This window comes from Lemur catta, chromosome 4 (genome assembly GCF_020740605.2).
Source record: "Lemur catta isolate mLemCat1 chromosome 4, mLemCat1.pri, whole genome shotgun sequence".
Taxonomy (NCBI): Eukaryota; Metazoa; Chordata; class Mammalia; order Primates; family Lemuridae; genus Lemur; species Lemur catta.
The window spans coordinates 81400243-81415655 of NC_059131.1; the positions used below are offsets into that span (position 1 = coordinate 81400243).

A 15413-nucleotide genomic window follows, 5' to 3' on the forward strand; every position below is an offset into this window, starting at 1 on the left:
ATTGGATTCTATGTAGCCATTATAAAAGAATGGGCTAGGTCAGTATATACTGAGTTGGAAAGAGCTGCAAGATACATTTCTTCATTTCTTTACCTATTGTTGAATGATTATGTCATAATTAGTATGTGCCAGTCACGTGCTAGGTACAGGAGAAAAGAAAAGGGCCGGGTCAGAGTCTGTGGAGGCTCAAATGCAAGCAAAGACCAGTAGACGAGGGCACTTGGCTGGGGGTGGGGCCAGCAGGAGAGGTGGGGACCCAGCAGAGGGGAAGAGAGGCTGGACAGTGGGGAGCATGATCAGGTGGTGCTAGCATCTGGTTGAAGGAGGATGAACAACAAAGAGGATGAACTACGCCGCTGGGAACCTTAGCGATGGCTGTGCCAGTGGGAACAGATGCCAGATGGGAGTGAGCCCAGCAGAAGATGAGAGGTGAGAAAACAGACCATGGATACACGGGACTCTTGAGAGATGTGTCTACGAAAACAAGGAGAGAAATAAGGTGGTGGCTGGAACTGGGTGAGGGGAGAGAGAGATTCATTCTTCTAAATGGGACAGATTTGAACATGTCAAAGCCAATGGGAAGAATTCAACTCGCAATGTGCTATTGAGTTAAAAAAACAATATCCAGGCCAGGCGAGGTGGCTCACGCCTGTAATCCTAGCATTCTGGGAGGCCGAGGCGGGCAGATTGTTTGAGCTCAGGAGTCTGAGACCAGTCTGAGCAAGAGCGAGACCCCGTCTCTACTAAAATAGAAAGAAATTATATGGACAGCTAAAAATATATATAGAAAAAAATTAGCCGGGCATGGTGGCTCATGCTTTGTAGTCCCAGCTACTCGGGAGGCTTAGGCAGTTGAATTGCTTGAGCCCAGGAGTTCTAGGTTGCTGTGAGCTAGGCTGATGCCACGGCACTCTAGCCTGGGCAACAGAGTGAGACTCTGTCTCAAAAAAAAAAAAAAATCCAGAAATATATGGACATATTAATTTCCACTTGTGTAAAAACTTAGACTGTTCATATGCGGGTATGTGAACTAAAATAAAATTTTCATAATTTAGAATCTTAAAGTCCTTATGCTAAGTTGAAGAAAATAATCATAAAATGTCTGAGTCATTTATAAGGTAAAATACTAGAACATTGGTTCTTAAACATAAGTTGAAGCTTATACACCTTGATATCTTGTTTTTATATTTAGGAATGCTAATACAATTGGTGAACTGTTATGTTCAAAGTTACTTTAACTTCCTAGGTTTTTCTAAGAGTGGACATTATGCTTAATATATATAATTGAAACTTCTAGATGGAAGGGAAATAATTCTATATAAAATTTTTTTAATAAAAGTTATAAGACATAAATATTAATAGTTTTGTTTAAAAAAGATAATTTTGTCTAATTTATTGGTTTTTGAAACTGCTTTAAAATTCAATAAGTAAATGATCATTAAAAATTAAATGGATATAAAAGTTAAAGGTTATAAAAGATTTATAAAAATCTTAACTTACAGTCAAATTGGCTAAAATTAGATGGATTTGTTTATAAGATTTTATTAAAATTAACTGTCATTAATACACTAATACAATGAAAAATTTGGCTTTCTCTTTTGAACTAGATTTTCATATTATGTTACTACAAATAACAGAAGATTTTTAGGAATAACTCCTTTGTTCACCTTTTGAATAAACTGCAAAAAGGGGAGAGTAGGAGAGAAAGAGACAGATTCAGCTTCCCTCCTCATTAATTTGTACTTCAGTCTGTCTATTAGGTCTTATACTTGTTTGAGAAACTGAGTCTCCTCTCTATCAAAGAATATGATTTTTGCATTTTAAAAATATTTGAATTATCAGTTTGGCTAAGTAAATGTCTATAATTTTATAGTAAGTAACCTGCAATCTTGCTTCATGACAACAAGCGTCTTATGATGAACAATTTATAACTTCCTGCTCTTTAAGCTTTCACTAAAATTTAAAGTTACTAAAAATAAGAATTCTAGTCAATGCATGTGATTCCATACATAAAGTGTACCAAAGAATAAGATATGTTTTAGTAGGAAAAATTCTAAAAGAAGCATAGAATGTATTCTTATTAAAATATATATAATTTTGTCTAATTCAGAGGTTACTTAAAGGTTGAATCAAAAAATGGATTTAGAAAGAAAATAAAAACAAAATAGAAAGTAACTTGTGAGTAATAAAAATATGTAAAAAGGCAATGAATATAGAAATATATATATTTTTTTTTTGGTAAGAAAGGTTAAACAGAAAGAACAATGTAAAGAAAGGATCTTGTAGGGAATTCTTTGCCCTACAATGACTGGTTATTTAGGAAAAGGGAATGCCAGGACAAAACAGAAAGTTTGTAGATATGTTTTGTAGATAGTCTATGGTCCATGCAGGTTGGGATAAAGTTTATAAAGGGAATTTATGAACGAATTTGTATGTGGTCCAGTTGACTGTAATTAAAAAGAAAAATTTTGGTTAAAACAAAGTTTTCTCTAGATATCAATTTGCTCTTAATGAAATGACATGATGTACTCATTTTGACTCTATAACCTGTTTACTTTTTAATTAAAAAAATATATGTATATGTATCACACTACAGAAGGTTTTTCTTTACATTTTGGTAACTGACCTAAAAGAAGCAAAGATGTTATACTTTATCAAGGTAATCTCTGTGCTCTCTTTATTAGGTTTTGACCAAGTAGAAAAACTAAACTTTAAAAGGGTTAAGGTTTACACCCATATAACTTACTTTATCACCTTTAGAATCTTTTGATGACGGTTGGGCCTGGTTAGTACTTGGATGGGAGAATCTTTTGATGACTATCTCTCTTGGTTAAATAAATGACCCTTATTTTATAGTGGCTTGTGATTGTATTTGAACAAATGTTTTAAGCCTTTGATATTTCACAAACTTTCCAAATCCAAATCTAAATCCAGCATTTTGGCCTGACACCAGCTTTTTATATTATTAGGGACACTGAAGTTCTAAGACAGACATTAGGTTTATTTGGTGCATTAAAACCATACAGGAAACATTGTCAAATATGAAATGGTGTTTAACTTTCTTCGGGTTATATGTGTATAAGTATGTTATTAATATATGTTCCAATATTATAAAATATTGATATATCTTGGTATATTGGTGTATGTTACCAACAATAATTACGGTTATTATGTTAAATTGCTGTATACCATAAAAATAACCAACTTTATTTGTCAGTTGTCTCTTTAACCATGACTAGTCTAAAAGTTTTTGTTTTACTTTGATTCATCTCAGAAAGTGTTGTTTTAAACTGGCTAAGGCCAAGGTTTACTTCTTCAAGGAAAGTCATGGAAAGGACTGACAAGTTCTCTTGAATACAGGCTTCTGACAACTTTGGAGATATATACCATTGGACTAAAATAAAACAACCTTCCAGGACTTTAATTAGAAAGCTGATATATCCATGAGTATCCCTAACTCAACCTCATACAGAAGAGAAATTAATTGCATGGGACCAAACTAAACTTTTTTATGACTTTTTATTTAGAACATTACTGATTCTCTTGTTTTGTTTTCCAGAGTCCTGACAACTTTTAAGTAAATAGCAAGTTTACCTGATATCTCCAGAACCTAAAACTATCGAATCTGCCAATGCTCTGTTAAAACATCCTCCCTCTAGGCTCAGGGACTATCTCCAAGGGGGCATGTGAGATTGTAAGGGCCAATTCAGAGGGATGGAATTAGTTTAGACCCTCCAGATCACGGAGGGGCACACAGAAACCTAAACAAATACTAACTGAAACACTTTGTCTTTTCAGACCATGTGGTGCAGATATCCATCCCAATCATAAATTTTTTTTTTCCTGCTTCCTGTAGACTTAGAACTTCCTGAGTATAATTGTTCTTGTTACAGCAAGTGTTACAGCGGGTGGTTCCGAGGACAAACAGAACAGCACACGGAGAGTTGGAGAATCAAGTTTTATTCGCCGGTGGGCTCAGAGGGGTCTGGCCACCAAATTCTGAGCCCTATCTTCCAAGTTTTTCTCACTTTTATTAGGTTGGGGTGATCCGAGGGGTGGGGTCTCAGGTGGCTGATGCACCAGGTAATGGGGGGGGTCTTCCTTATCATTCTCAGTTATGGGTTTATACAAAAGGGGATATAATAAGTAATTTATCAGCCACCTTAGTATAAATTACTAGAGAGACTAAAATACTGTGACACAATAAAGGACTCTAAATTCCCTTAGCTTAAATGTTAATGATGCTTATGTTTGCTACAAATCTACCACTAAACTCAAGAATATAGTAGCTCAACACTTATAGATAAATTAGTTTTGTAGCCTTGCCTTTGACATTTTGGTTTTTACTCTTATGTTGCCTTAGAAGGTGTTAAAGGGTTGATGAGTGCCAGTCTACCTCCAGTCCCTCCTTGCCTGAAGCATTTAATTGGCTGAAAGCCCTTTTTGGCTCCTCAGTCCTCTTGGCCACAAGGGTCCCACCAAGGGCCTGGAGGGACCCGGGGCAGGTAGCCAAACTGTTAGGTAGATAGTGAGGGATTCCGAGTCTCCTAGGGACGAAAGTGAATGCTGTTGCCCCCATCTTGGTCCTGCCCAACCCTAATTCTCCATACCTAGGGAAGGAGGGACTACTCTATGAATCTGCCAATCAGAACTTGGCGTGCCAGCTGTCAAAGAATGCAGAAGGCTGTCTAGCCCATGGGCCAAGCCACATGGGTACCATAAAGTCCAGAAAGTGACCTAGAACCCACCTGCATAGTTAAGGTTCAGGTCATGTGACTCCCAACTGTCCAATCAAAGTGGTTCCATGGTGACCCCTGAACCACGAGGGAGGTCCCTATCCAGGTACTATAAAAATAAGACACAGACTACAGCTAATCTCTCTCTCTTTCTGCCCTTCGTTTTGCTTGCCCTGCTGCGACAATGGGTCCAAGTCATCATCTGTGGCATATGTACCATGCTCTGTAAACCTGTATCTTGTTCTTGCCCTATAATCCTATCTTTCTCTCCTCAATAAACCTCATTTTCATGCTTGCCTAACTTGGTGTGTCTGGTCATTTTTCCGCCATGAGCGCACCAAGAACAGACAGTTTCAGACTAAAACCTAACAAAACCACCCCGGCAACAGATTGGACAAAATAAGAGTTTGATCATAGATGCTGCCTCTGGCAGCTCTTGTCCAAAAGCGGGGAATTGTGAACTAAAATAAAATCTTAAGGCTTCCCACTACTGGCTGACTGAATATCCTGGCCAAGGGGATATCCTAAAACCAAATTCCCTGCCAGGAGGAGGGAGGTCAGACATGCCTCCTCCCTTATTGAAGACATCATTTGTAACCCATTAACAGGCCTAAGGCTATGTAAGACAAATCTACAGGTCCTCAATTTATACAACAAATAATGTCCATTAGCTTGTCTCTTATTAACAAACCTCCTTAAAACATTCCAAGCCTTTAGACAAAGCTTCATGTCTTCAACCAATTACAAGTCAAATAATCTTTAAACCCACCTATAACCTGTAAGCCCCCCCCCCCAAGATGGTCCACCTTTTCGGGCCAAACCAATGTATGCCTTCCATGTATGGATTTATGACTTACCTGTAATTCCTGCCTCCCCAAAATGTATAAAACCAAACTGTAACCTAGCCACAGCAAGTCCACTTGCTCAAGGCTTCTTGGGCGTGGCTCCGGGTTGTGTTCTTCAAATTTGGCTCAGAATAAATCGCTTTACAATTATTTTACAGAGTTTGGCTTCTTTTCCATTGAAAATACACAAAACCTTTTTTTTCTGAAAGGGCACATAAGAAATTATTAATAATGGTTATATTTGGGGAGTGCTCATGAGGTGGAAGACAGGCTTGGCTTTGATGTTTTATTTTGTACTTCACAATTCTCTTCCTACCTCAACTAAAATTCCTCATTTTCAGGGCAATTCCTTCTGCTGTGTACTGAGAGGAAAGCAATTCTAATGAAAGGAATCCAAGGAATCCAAGCAAAACTGTAAACTGCAAATAAACTCCTCTCTGTCCTCTCCCCTCCCCCGCTCTCCCAAGGGTTTTTATTTCCCAGATAAACCATGCTGGGTCACAAAGACAAGGGAAGAATTTCAGGAATGCCTGGCCACCTTGCCTCTTGCTGGGTGTCACCATGACTGCCTGGAAGCAGAGCAGGGTCTGGAGGAGTCTTCAATGCACAGTGGTTTTATCTGAGGAGCCTCAGAAACATTGCTGAGCGATAGCCACAGCTTGTCAAGTAGGTCCCAGTCCTTGGGGTGGGGCCCAGGCACCTGTCTTTTTAAAAACTTGACTTTCAAACCAGAGTCTGGAGCAAGAGCTCTCAACCGTGGGCATGTTAGAATCTCCTAGGGAAGTAAAAGCGTACTCATGTCTGTGTTGGTGGCTAGGGCTGCCATAACAGACCACACACTGGGGGCGTAAACAAGTGGCATTTATTCTCTCACACCCCTGGGGCTAGAGGTCTTCAAGGTGTCGCCTTCCTCAAGGCCTTGGTTTCTCCTGCAGCCTCTCTCCTTGGCTTGCAGACACCTCTTTGCTTGCCGTGTCCTCACATGGTTGTCCCTCTGTGCCCGTCTGTGTCCTAAACCACTCACATTGGATAAGGACCCATCCATATGACCTCACGTTAACTTAATCACCTTTTTAGAGACCCTGTCTCCAAAAATAGCCACATCCAGAGGTACCGGGGGTCAAGACTTCAACCTACAAATTTGAGGGGGACACTGCTCAGCCATGACAATGTCCAAGCTCCATTGCAGGCCAATGAAGTCAAAATCTCTGGAGGTGGGGCCTGGACATACATGTTTTTTCCAAGCACACGTGATTCTGGTGCGCAGCCAAGGCTGCGGAGTGCCGTTAACAGGGTCACCCAGAAGTAGGAAGGGACACAGGGAGCAGGTCTTGCCCACGACTTGCACGTGCACAGCGGTGCCCTCACTGAAGTCGAGGGGACTGTGGACAGCCACGGTGACTATCTCTTCAATGCCACTGTTCATGCCCTCCCAGTTTGGAGTTCAATCTTTGAGGAGCTCAGTGAGTCTTGCTCTTAATCTTAGAATAATCAGATCAAATACCCGGAGGCCAGAGGGATCAAAATACAAAAGAATGTCCTAAGCCAATGATGTCAGTGAACAGAGGCTCCCAGAGGGTGGTAAGGAGGCCTGGGGTGGTGCAGCAGCCACCGTCCCTGTCCCCTGCTGTCAGAGCCCTGCTTTGTACGCCAGGGGACACTGTGACGAGCCGCAGTAATCACTATAGCTCTGTGAGCCTCAGTGAAGCCATCTTGTGTACAGGCTCGCTGCTGTGTGATTCATGAACCCATGACCTATGAGCTGAGGGAAAAATATACACGGATAACAGGAAAAAATAAAGTGATTAACTTGTAATTGATTGTTTAAAATCACTAGGTGTGTATAGTTAAATTTTACTATGCTTGAGAAATGTTCCTTGGCTTAACTGATGCTATCTGCTTCTGTGAACTCGCTTGCTTATAGATTGTAATCATAACAGGCGGCCTGAGGCAGGTCCCAGACCCCCAGGTGACAGAAAAATTATTGCAACATATATTCCAAGCTGTATGTGTAGCGTCACACATGTAGTGAAAGTATATAACCCCTGCACTCTTAAGGTTCGGGGCCACTCTCTGTTTCTGGACTCTCCCAGAGCAGGGGTGGTCGCTGGCCAGCTAATAAAGACTCACTAATTCGATCTCATTCGGACTATGTGGTCTTTTCTCGCACTCTAGACCATAACAGACACCTTTCCTGCCTGTGGACCTGGCTGCTGGCGAGGTGCGGGCACCTCTGCACAGAGATGGAAGCAGCCGTGTCACATCACGGAGTTGACCAACCCTGGCACCTGCTCCAACTTTGCACTTTTTGTTATAGGAGGTAAGAAAATTCTTTTTGTTTAAACTGCTGACCTGGGATTTTCTGCTCCTCGTAGCCTGAAGCATCCTAAACTGACACAACCAGTTACTCCAAGGCTGTGGCTCCTGACATTGGCTACAAGTGGGGCCCACTCAGCAAACTTAAAAAAAAAACAAACAACCCACTGATTTCTGAGTTCCACATCCAGAGATCCTGATTTAATTGGTGTAGGGTGAAGGAAAGTGTGGTATTGTGACATAATAAGAAATATATAATTGGTCTTTGTCCCCACTTCCTGCCACAGAGCTCCTAAAACCCTTGGAATTTCCTCAGCGATAGAGGTTAGAGGAATGTCTTTCACTATCCATAATGAACGTCTTTGAACCTTACCTGAGTTTATGCCTATCAGGAGACTCTTGGAGGAAGGGGCTGGTTGCCCGAGGATCCCCGTGCCATTAGAGGGTTAGAACTTCCAGCCATGCCCCTGGACCTCCAAGGAGGGGGCTTGGAGATTGACTTCGTCACCAATGGCCATCAATTTACTCAGTTGGACCCATGTGATGAAGCCGCACAGAAAACCCTGAACAGAGGGGCTCTGAGAGCTCCCAGGCTGGTGAATCTCCGGAGGTGCTGGTGGTGGTGCACCCAGAGAGGGCGTGGGAGCTCCGCACACCCCCGCCGTGCCATGTGCCTCTTCCATTTGGTGCTCCTGAGTTGAGTTCTTTACAATAAACCACTACTAGTACGCAAAGTGCTTTCCTGAGGTCTATGAGCCATTCTAGCCAATGCTGGAACCCAAGGAGAGGGTTGTGATTTACAGTCACTCAGTTGGAATTATGGGTGGCTCCTGAGATTGTGACTGGCGCCTGAGTGGGGTCAGTCTTGTGGGGGCCTCAGCCTGTGGGGTCTACACCAAGTCCAGGTCGTTGGTGTCAGAATTGCCTAATGTGAGGGGAAAACCACACATTTGGTGTTGGCAGTGTTGTGTGAGAGTAAAGAAAAGCAGTTTGTTTTCCTTTTAGAAAGGCAGTGGGGATTTTAAAGCTGGCGTGGGGTCAAGAACCTCTGTAGCACTGGGATGTAAAGGGCACACAGACGCTGCCGCAGGGCCCTTTCCGGCCAAAGCTGGGCAAGGTCTCTCTGTCCTGGGCTGGCTGCCAGGGCAGGCCAAGGCCAGCTTGTGCAAGTGCCTGGGCAGAAGCTGCTAGGGCTGCCAGGAGCTCAGCTTCTACCTAGGACCAGGGGTGGACCTGGCATCTGGATAAAAAAACCTCATTTCCTCGTACAGAAGCGGCCTCACTTCCTCACCAACAGGAGATGGTGTGTGTTACATGGTGTATGGGTGTGTGTTTGTGTGTGTGTGTGTGTGTGTGTGTGTGTGTGTGTGTGGTGGCAGATGGAAGCGTCTACTTTGGAATGGGTGGGAGCACAGGTTTCCCAGGAAGAAGGACGGAGGGGCAGGAAGTCCTGACCATGGCGTGAGCCTGTGCAAGGCCTGACCCCCAAGAGGCTTAGTTGTGTGCTGTGTGCACTGGGGTCTCTCTGCTCCCCAACTTGCAGACTCTTAAAGCGTGGGATGGGTACATGGGGGTTGCAGAGACTGACAGGGAGAGAGACACAAAAAGAGACCCCAGGGGCAGGAAAAACCAAGGTTACAGAAATACAGTTCCTGGAGGGGAGGGATGTCCCTGTCCCCGAGTGGTACAAGAATTTAAGCTGTCAGCTGGGAACACAACTCTTGCCGTCGATGAGAGGTTAGCCTGTGTTGCTGCGCTGTGAGGCCCTGGGAGCCATGCGGCACGGGGGACCTCGCACCGACTTGCCCCCGAGGACTGGGACTAGGGAAAAACCACCTTCTTCTTTATAGTTCCTATTCTTTTCTTTCTCTGTAAACATCCCTGTAAGGGTCAGCAGGACTCACATTCCTAAAAATTCCCGTGGCATCAGTGAGGACGGCAGCCCTGTCTTTTGGATTAGGCGAGGAGTAGGAAGGGGCGATCACACTAGTGGCTCATTCAGAGAGTCCCACTGGAGAAGACACCCGAACACATGGCACCTGGCCCCGCCCAGAAGAGCCTGTGACTTGCTAGGGAAAGAAAACCTAAGTGCATAAAAAGATTACAAAGTAATGAAATTTAAACCACATAATGCTAAGAATAAACCCACTAAGCAGGAGGTGAGGAGCTAGAGGAGGAGAAGCTTCCTGGAGAGGTGGAACTCCCGCCGGGCATGGAGAGGCCACATGGCCCCGGGAGCACGCACTGCAGCACGCTGACCCCGAGAGCTGAGCCTGGGCCGGCGGGGAGACAGCCTGAGGGCCGCAGTGCGGGCAAGCTGGGCAGTGTGGCCAGAATGTAGAAGACCTTGAGAGCCCAGAAAATCGGGGAGCAGTGGGAATGTGCAAAGGCTGACTCACACATCCTGACCCACGTGGATGGTTCTGCACTTTACGATGCTGCCCTGGCAACTCCGTCCCTCCACCCAACGACGGTGACTGTGTCATGAGCCACGAGCTGACAGCTGGCACAGTATGACTCGACACAGAATAAATATCACTTCCCAAACATAGACCAAGTCATTTCCTGTGTTCCTGTTGGGCTGTTGGCCTTGACTCCCTCGGTCAACGACCATCCTCGCTGCAATGCTGGGCCACTGAGCAAGAAACTCACGGCCTCCCAGGAGGCACTGGCCCAGAGCACCCCTAGGAACTTCCTGCTCCGGCCGGGCTCTCTCCACTGACACCTTCCCTGACTCCCAGGGCACCGTTGCCTAGGAGCGTCCCTCCGTGCCAGTTCACTGTATCCTTCCTGGTGCTGTCTGCCAATGTTACTCATCATTTTCACTCTGAGTAGAGACTATCTCATGTTCATCTTTTCTGTCTCTCAAGGAATAACAGTGCCAGGCCCACAGTGGTTTAAAATTTAATAAAACTTTTAGCTTCCCCCAAATGTTGTTAGAAACAAGCCTACACGTACTTTTAATATTTTATTTATAAGACTAGGTAAATGCACACACAAATAAACTTCTAAAGGTATGCCTTTCATTCCACTTACCCCAGTGTAATCTCTCCTGGGGTTCTTAGGCCTCCTATGAGGAATATTCTCTGTGCTTATGGACATTTGTGAATCTATTTTATATTTTTTCATATAAATGGTAATACACTATACTCACTGTTCTACATGTTGCCTTTGCCATTTACATTATATCTTCCAGCCTTTTCCACATCGGTACACATAGTCTGGCCTCTTTCATTTTAATAGCCACATAGTATTCCACTGTGCAGGTGAGCACATGCTCTATCTAACTAGGCCACCACTGATGAACATGTTGGACAAACAGCATCTCAATGAATATGCTTATAAATACATAATTTCGCATTTGCACCAGTGTATCTGTGGGATAATTACTGAAGAATAGAATCCCAGGGTCTAAGGGTATGTATATTTCAAATTTTGGCAAATATTGCCAAATTGCCTTTGTAGAGGTTGTCCCTGTTTACACACCCACAAGCAATATATGAAGCGCCATGTTTCTCACACCTTCAGAAACTTAGCATGTGCTTTGATCTTAAGGCAAAAAGTATTTACTGAACACTCATTCTGTGCACAGCCCCAGCCTGGTGCTGGGAACATGAGGTGAGCTGAAGCAGGGAGCATCTGTCACCCCTCGGGTGGCCTGCGTTCCACCTTTCCCGCCCGCTCCCCCGCTGGCCAGTGCTGCAAAGGCCAGGGAGGCTCCCAGGGCAGGTATGTCTGGGGGCTGCAGGTTCCTGTGGCTCTGGTTTGCTTGTGAATGGCCTCAGTTGTGGGGAAGACTGTATGCGGGTCACCAAACAGAGCGGAGGAGGTGGCTCAGAGGGCCTGGGAGGGGCAGGACAGAGTGAGGACAGGGAAAGTGGGTGCTGGAGGGGCTTCTGGCCCATCAGGTGCTGGACGGTGGGGAAGAGCACAGAACAGAACACAGGGAGAAGAAAGTGTGGGGTAAAAAAAACCCAAACAAAACCTTAAACCATGAGGGAAAATTTGAAGGTTTAAAAAATGTCTGGAAAATTTCACAGAAAAGTTATTTTCAGAGGGGTTTGCAGTTTATTTTGTACATTTCGGAATTTCCTTGTCTCCCAGGCTTTGGCCTTCGCACCTCAATATCTTTTGATTTTTATTTTGTAGGTAGTTTGGCCGGTTGTACTCAGTCCCTGGCGGTTGGAGATCAGTATCTAGGGACCCCTGGGCCAGTCACGAGGCTGTGAGGAGGGATGGGACGGGCTCTGGGTTCGTGCAGAAGCCAGCCGAGCCCGGAGCCTGCGGCTCTGGAGACCCGGGAGGCTGGGGCTGAGGTGAAATTGGAGCAACACGGCCATAAGCTTAAACTGTATTTGAGCCGACTGGTTTCAGTACTTAAATTTAAACCCACTGTAGATGAGACACATGTACCTTAAGTTGTCTACATTTCTGATCCTAAACTTGCTGGTTTGAACAGGAAAGAGCTCACATCTTAAATATGCCTATGTAAACAAAACAATGCTCGTAGTCCCATAAATATTTCATGAAAAATATTTGCTCTTTAAAAGCAGCCTCCTATTCTGCATAGAGAACATTTGATTATTTATTCATTTATTTTTGATCCATTCAGAAGGATTTTCTCTGTCTAGCTGTCCTGCACTTACACACACCGGCCTGTGTGCCTTCCCAGGCACTCACTAGGTTAAATGCATTCAGTTAAGTTACTTATTCAGTTATTTAGTTAGATCTATATGGACTCAAAAGTCCTTATTTGGGGGGTTGTGATGGCCTTCGGGGGCTCCCGCACATTGGGCCCCATATCCTTTCTGCAGTCCCCTTTGGTTTGTGGGGACTTCCTGACTTATTGGCACCACAAAATATTCAGGCCCATGTTGTGTTTTCCCTGCCCCATCCCTAGAATCAACTCCTCTCTGCGGAGCCCCGGTTCCTTTTCTTGGAGAATGGTCTCTAGACACAAGATCTGGGGGGCTGGGTGTACTCGTGTTACTAGGGTGTCACAGCTGCTAGATCTTCTCGGTCCCCAGAACTAGGAAGTATCTGTATCTCTAGAGACCCACGTGCACACACAGCTGTGTGCACCTCTGCTATTTCTATTTATGCATATTTAAACCCACGCACCCATATTGACACCTCTGATGCCGATCCCACACCACGGCTTCATCCTAGCCTCATTTGTGACTCTTTCTCCGGCAGTGAGAACCCTGGCTCTTCTCGTCCACAACACATTACTGTGTGCTCAGCCCTAGTGCACACATAAAAAGGACCCGTGAGGAGCAAATTCACCCCCTATGCTGCAGAGTTTGTGTCCAGTTCTTTTTGCCTTTATCTGGCAGGATCCAGCCACAACACTGTCTTCCAAAGTTCCTTAGGTCAGGAGATTTTAAGGATGATATGAATGAGCCAGAAAAGAGAAAAAAAGTGATAGGAAAGGAAAGCCTGGCTGGGAGAGGGGTGGTGAACAGAAGAGGAATTAAGCCGTTGGGCCTTGGGACCACCCATGCCCCACTGGAAAGCTGCTCCGAATTTTCAGTGCCAAGGAAAGTCATGGAGTGCACCCTTCTTGCGGCAACAGCAGGAAAGCCCTTCCTGAGGCCCACTGTACCCTGTGGGTCAGACTGTCCCAAGGCAGCTCCTTCCTGGGACAAGCTGCTGTGCAGACTTTGTGCCCTGTTCCTTGCAGGGTGCCACGGCCCTCTGATGGCTTTGTGGTCTGTGAAGATCCCTGAATGACCATTAGATGCTCATGTGAATACCAGCAGCCTCCCCGCATGCACTTCTCTCAAGCGTGTGACCCCTGGAGTCCCCTGGCTGGAGCAGCCTCCTCTGAGCTGAAAATAGATCTAGTTGCATCTCCACTTTTCCTTTAGAATGCATGTAAAATTGCTTTCTCTTCCTCAGCACTGTGTCTGTGTCTTCCGTTCCTGGCTGACATTTTATAGGAACCTGTCACTTCCCTCTCCAATTCTGGTAGGCAGTTAGGAACAGCCTCGTGAGCTAGAGACAGGCTTTTAGAAAGATCCAGAACAGAATGCTTTGGCAGCCAAGGGAGGCAAGCTTGCAAAGTAGGTGCAGATGAGTTGGGGGACATTAGGCATTTCACAGACCTCAGAGACGGACCTCAGACCTCGGCAGCCTGAGTTCTAACATCTCTTTTCAAATACACTAAGGACAAAGCAGGGCAGAGCTTAAATTTAAACCAGGCACCTTTATCTTGCAGTGCTAGCATCTGGGGTCAGCAGGCACAGAAGAGCAGAGAGGTCAGCAGGAAACAATTCCTGGTGAGATTTTAAAGGAGCTGTAGCATATTTTCAGTACCTGCTTCTCATTAGCAATGACAAAATCCAGCCATGCCTTGGACTTGGCAAGATCACTTTTTTCCCTCCTATATTCTGGTTCAGTAAACTCTAAAATTCCTTCTGTTAAGCTCTCTCTTCCCCACCCCCCCACCATCCTTGCTAAATTTCTAAAAGCATAGTCAAGCACTGAAACAGAAATTTCATCCATATGGGTTGGATTATCTACACTTAACTCATAAACACTGCTCTTTTGTAAGAGTTATTCCATTGCCAACTGTCTCTGAATAACAATAAAATGTTTTTCCAAGAATTGGAAAAGTGATAACCGAACTCCAAAAATCAGTATCTGCACTCACTCTTTCTCCCCCTCACCTAAACTTTCATTCAATTTAACCCGCATTTATGAAATTTCCTGAGATGGATCAGGGAAATATTGGTAGTATGCACCTAGGATCAGAGTTCTCTGTACCTGTTTTCCAGGAGTTATTAGTCTAATGAGAAAAACAGAAGGTAATGATGATGGTATCATTATCAATTAAGTTCTTAGCATGTTCCTGGCACGTGTGACAAACGAGGCCACGTAGGCCCAGGGGAAGCTCAGAGTCCCTTGGGACTGAGTAACTTGCTCAAGGTGGCTAGGTGTGCGAGGGACCGCCAGGCCTGCCTCTGCACCGTCCTTCACCATCAGTAGGTCAACGTGCTGTGCCTGAGCCGTCTGGGGTGGTGGGGGAAGGACTTTGCTGATTTTGTTTTCCTTTTACCCCACCTCCTTCATTCTTGCACACTCAGTCACCAGGGAGTTCTGAACTTTGCCCTCGCACTCATCCCTTCCCAGCCTTCTCTGCTTCTCATACCAGCCATGGGTAGCTTGTGGGTCAGGCGACAGCCAGTTCTGCAGGTTTGACAATGTTCAACTATAAACACTAGAGCAATCAGCTCTGTCCTGCTGCAAGGCAGTTCTTTACAAATGACAGAGCAAAGACCTTGGGTCTGTCCCAGCACTGCTGAATATGTAGGAGTGGTGGGAAGTGTTTACAATAGCCCTTGCCAGAAGCCTAGCAAATGTGTTTAAAGAAAAATGCACTGATGTCCAAGTAACAGAACCAGCCACAGTCAGCTGTGGATTACTGGGAGAGAAATTTCCCTTGAATAACAGGTTTTCGGTGGACACTACATTAACAATGGTGGTTTCAGTCCAAACATGGGGACTCTCAGCC

General features: G+C 44.7%; 1 long non-coding RNA gene across 1 annotated transcript; it reads left to right on the plus strand.

The window, feature by feature from the left end:
- The first annotated feature begins 300 nt into the window (after positions 1-300).
- LOC123636494 lies at positions 301-8621 on the plus strand. Its single transcript, XR_006734558.1, has 3 exons — positions 301-429; positions 7757-7901; positions 8290-8621. It is a non-coding gene; the product is annotated as an uncharacterized LOC123636494 (long non-coding RNA).
- The last annotated feature ends 6792 nt before the right edge of the window (positions 8622-15413 follow it).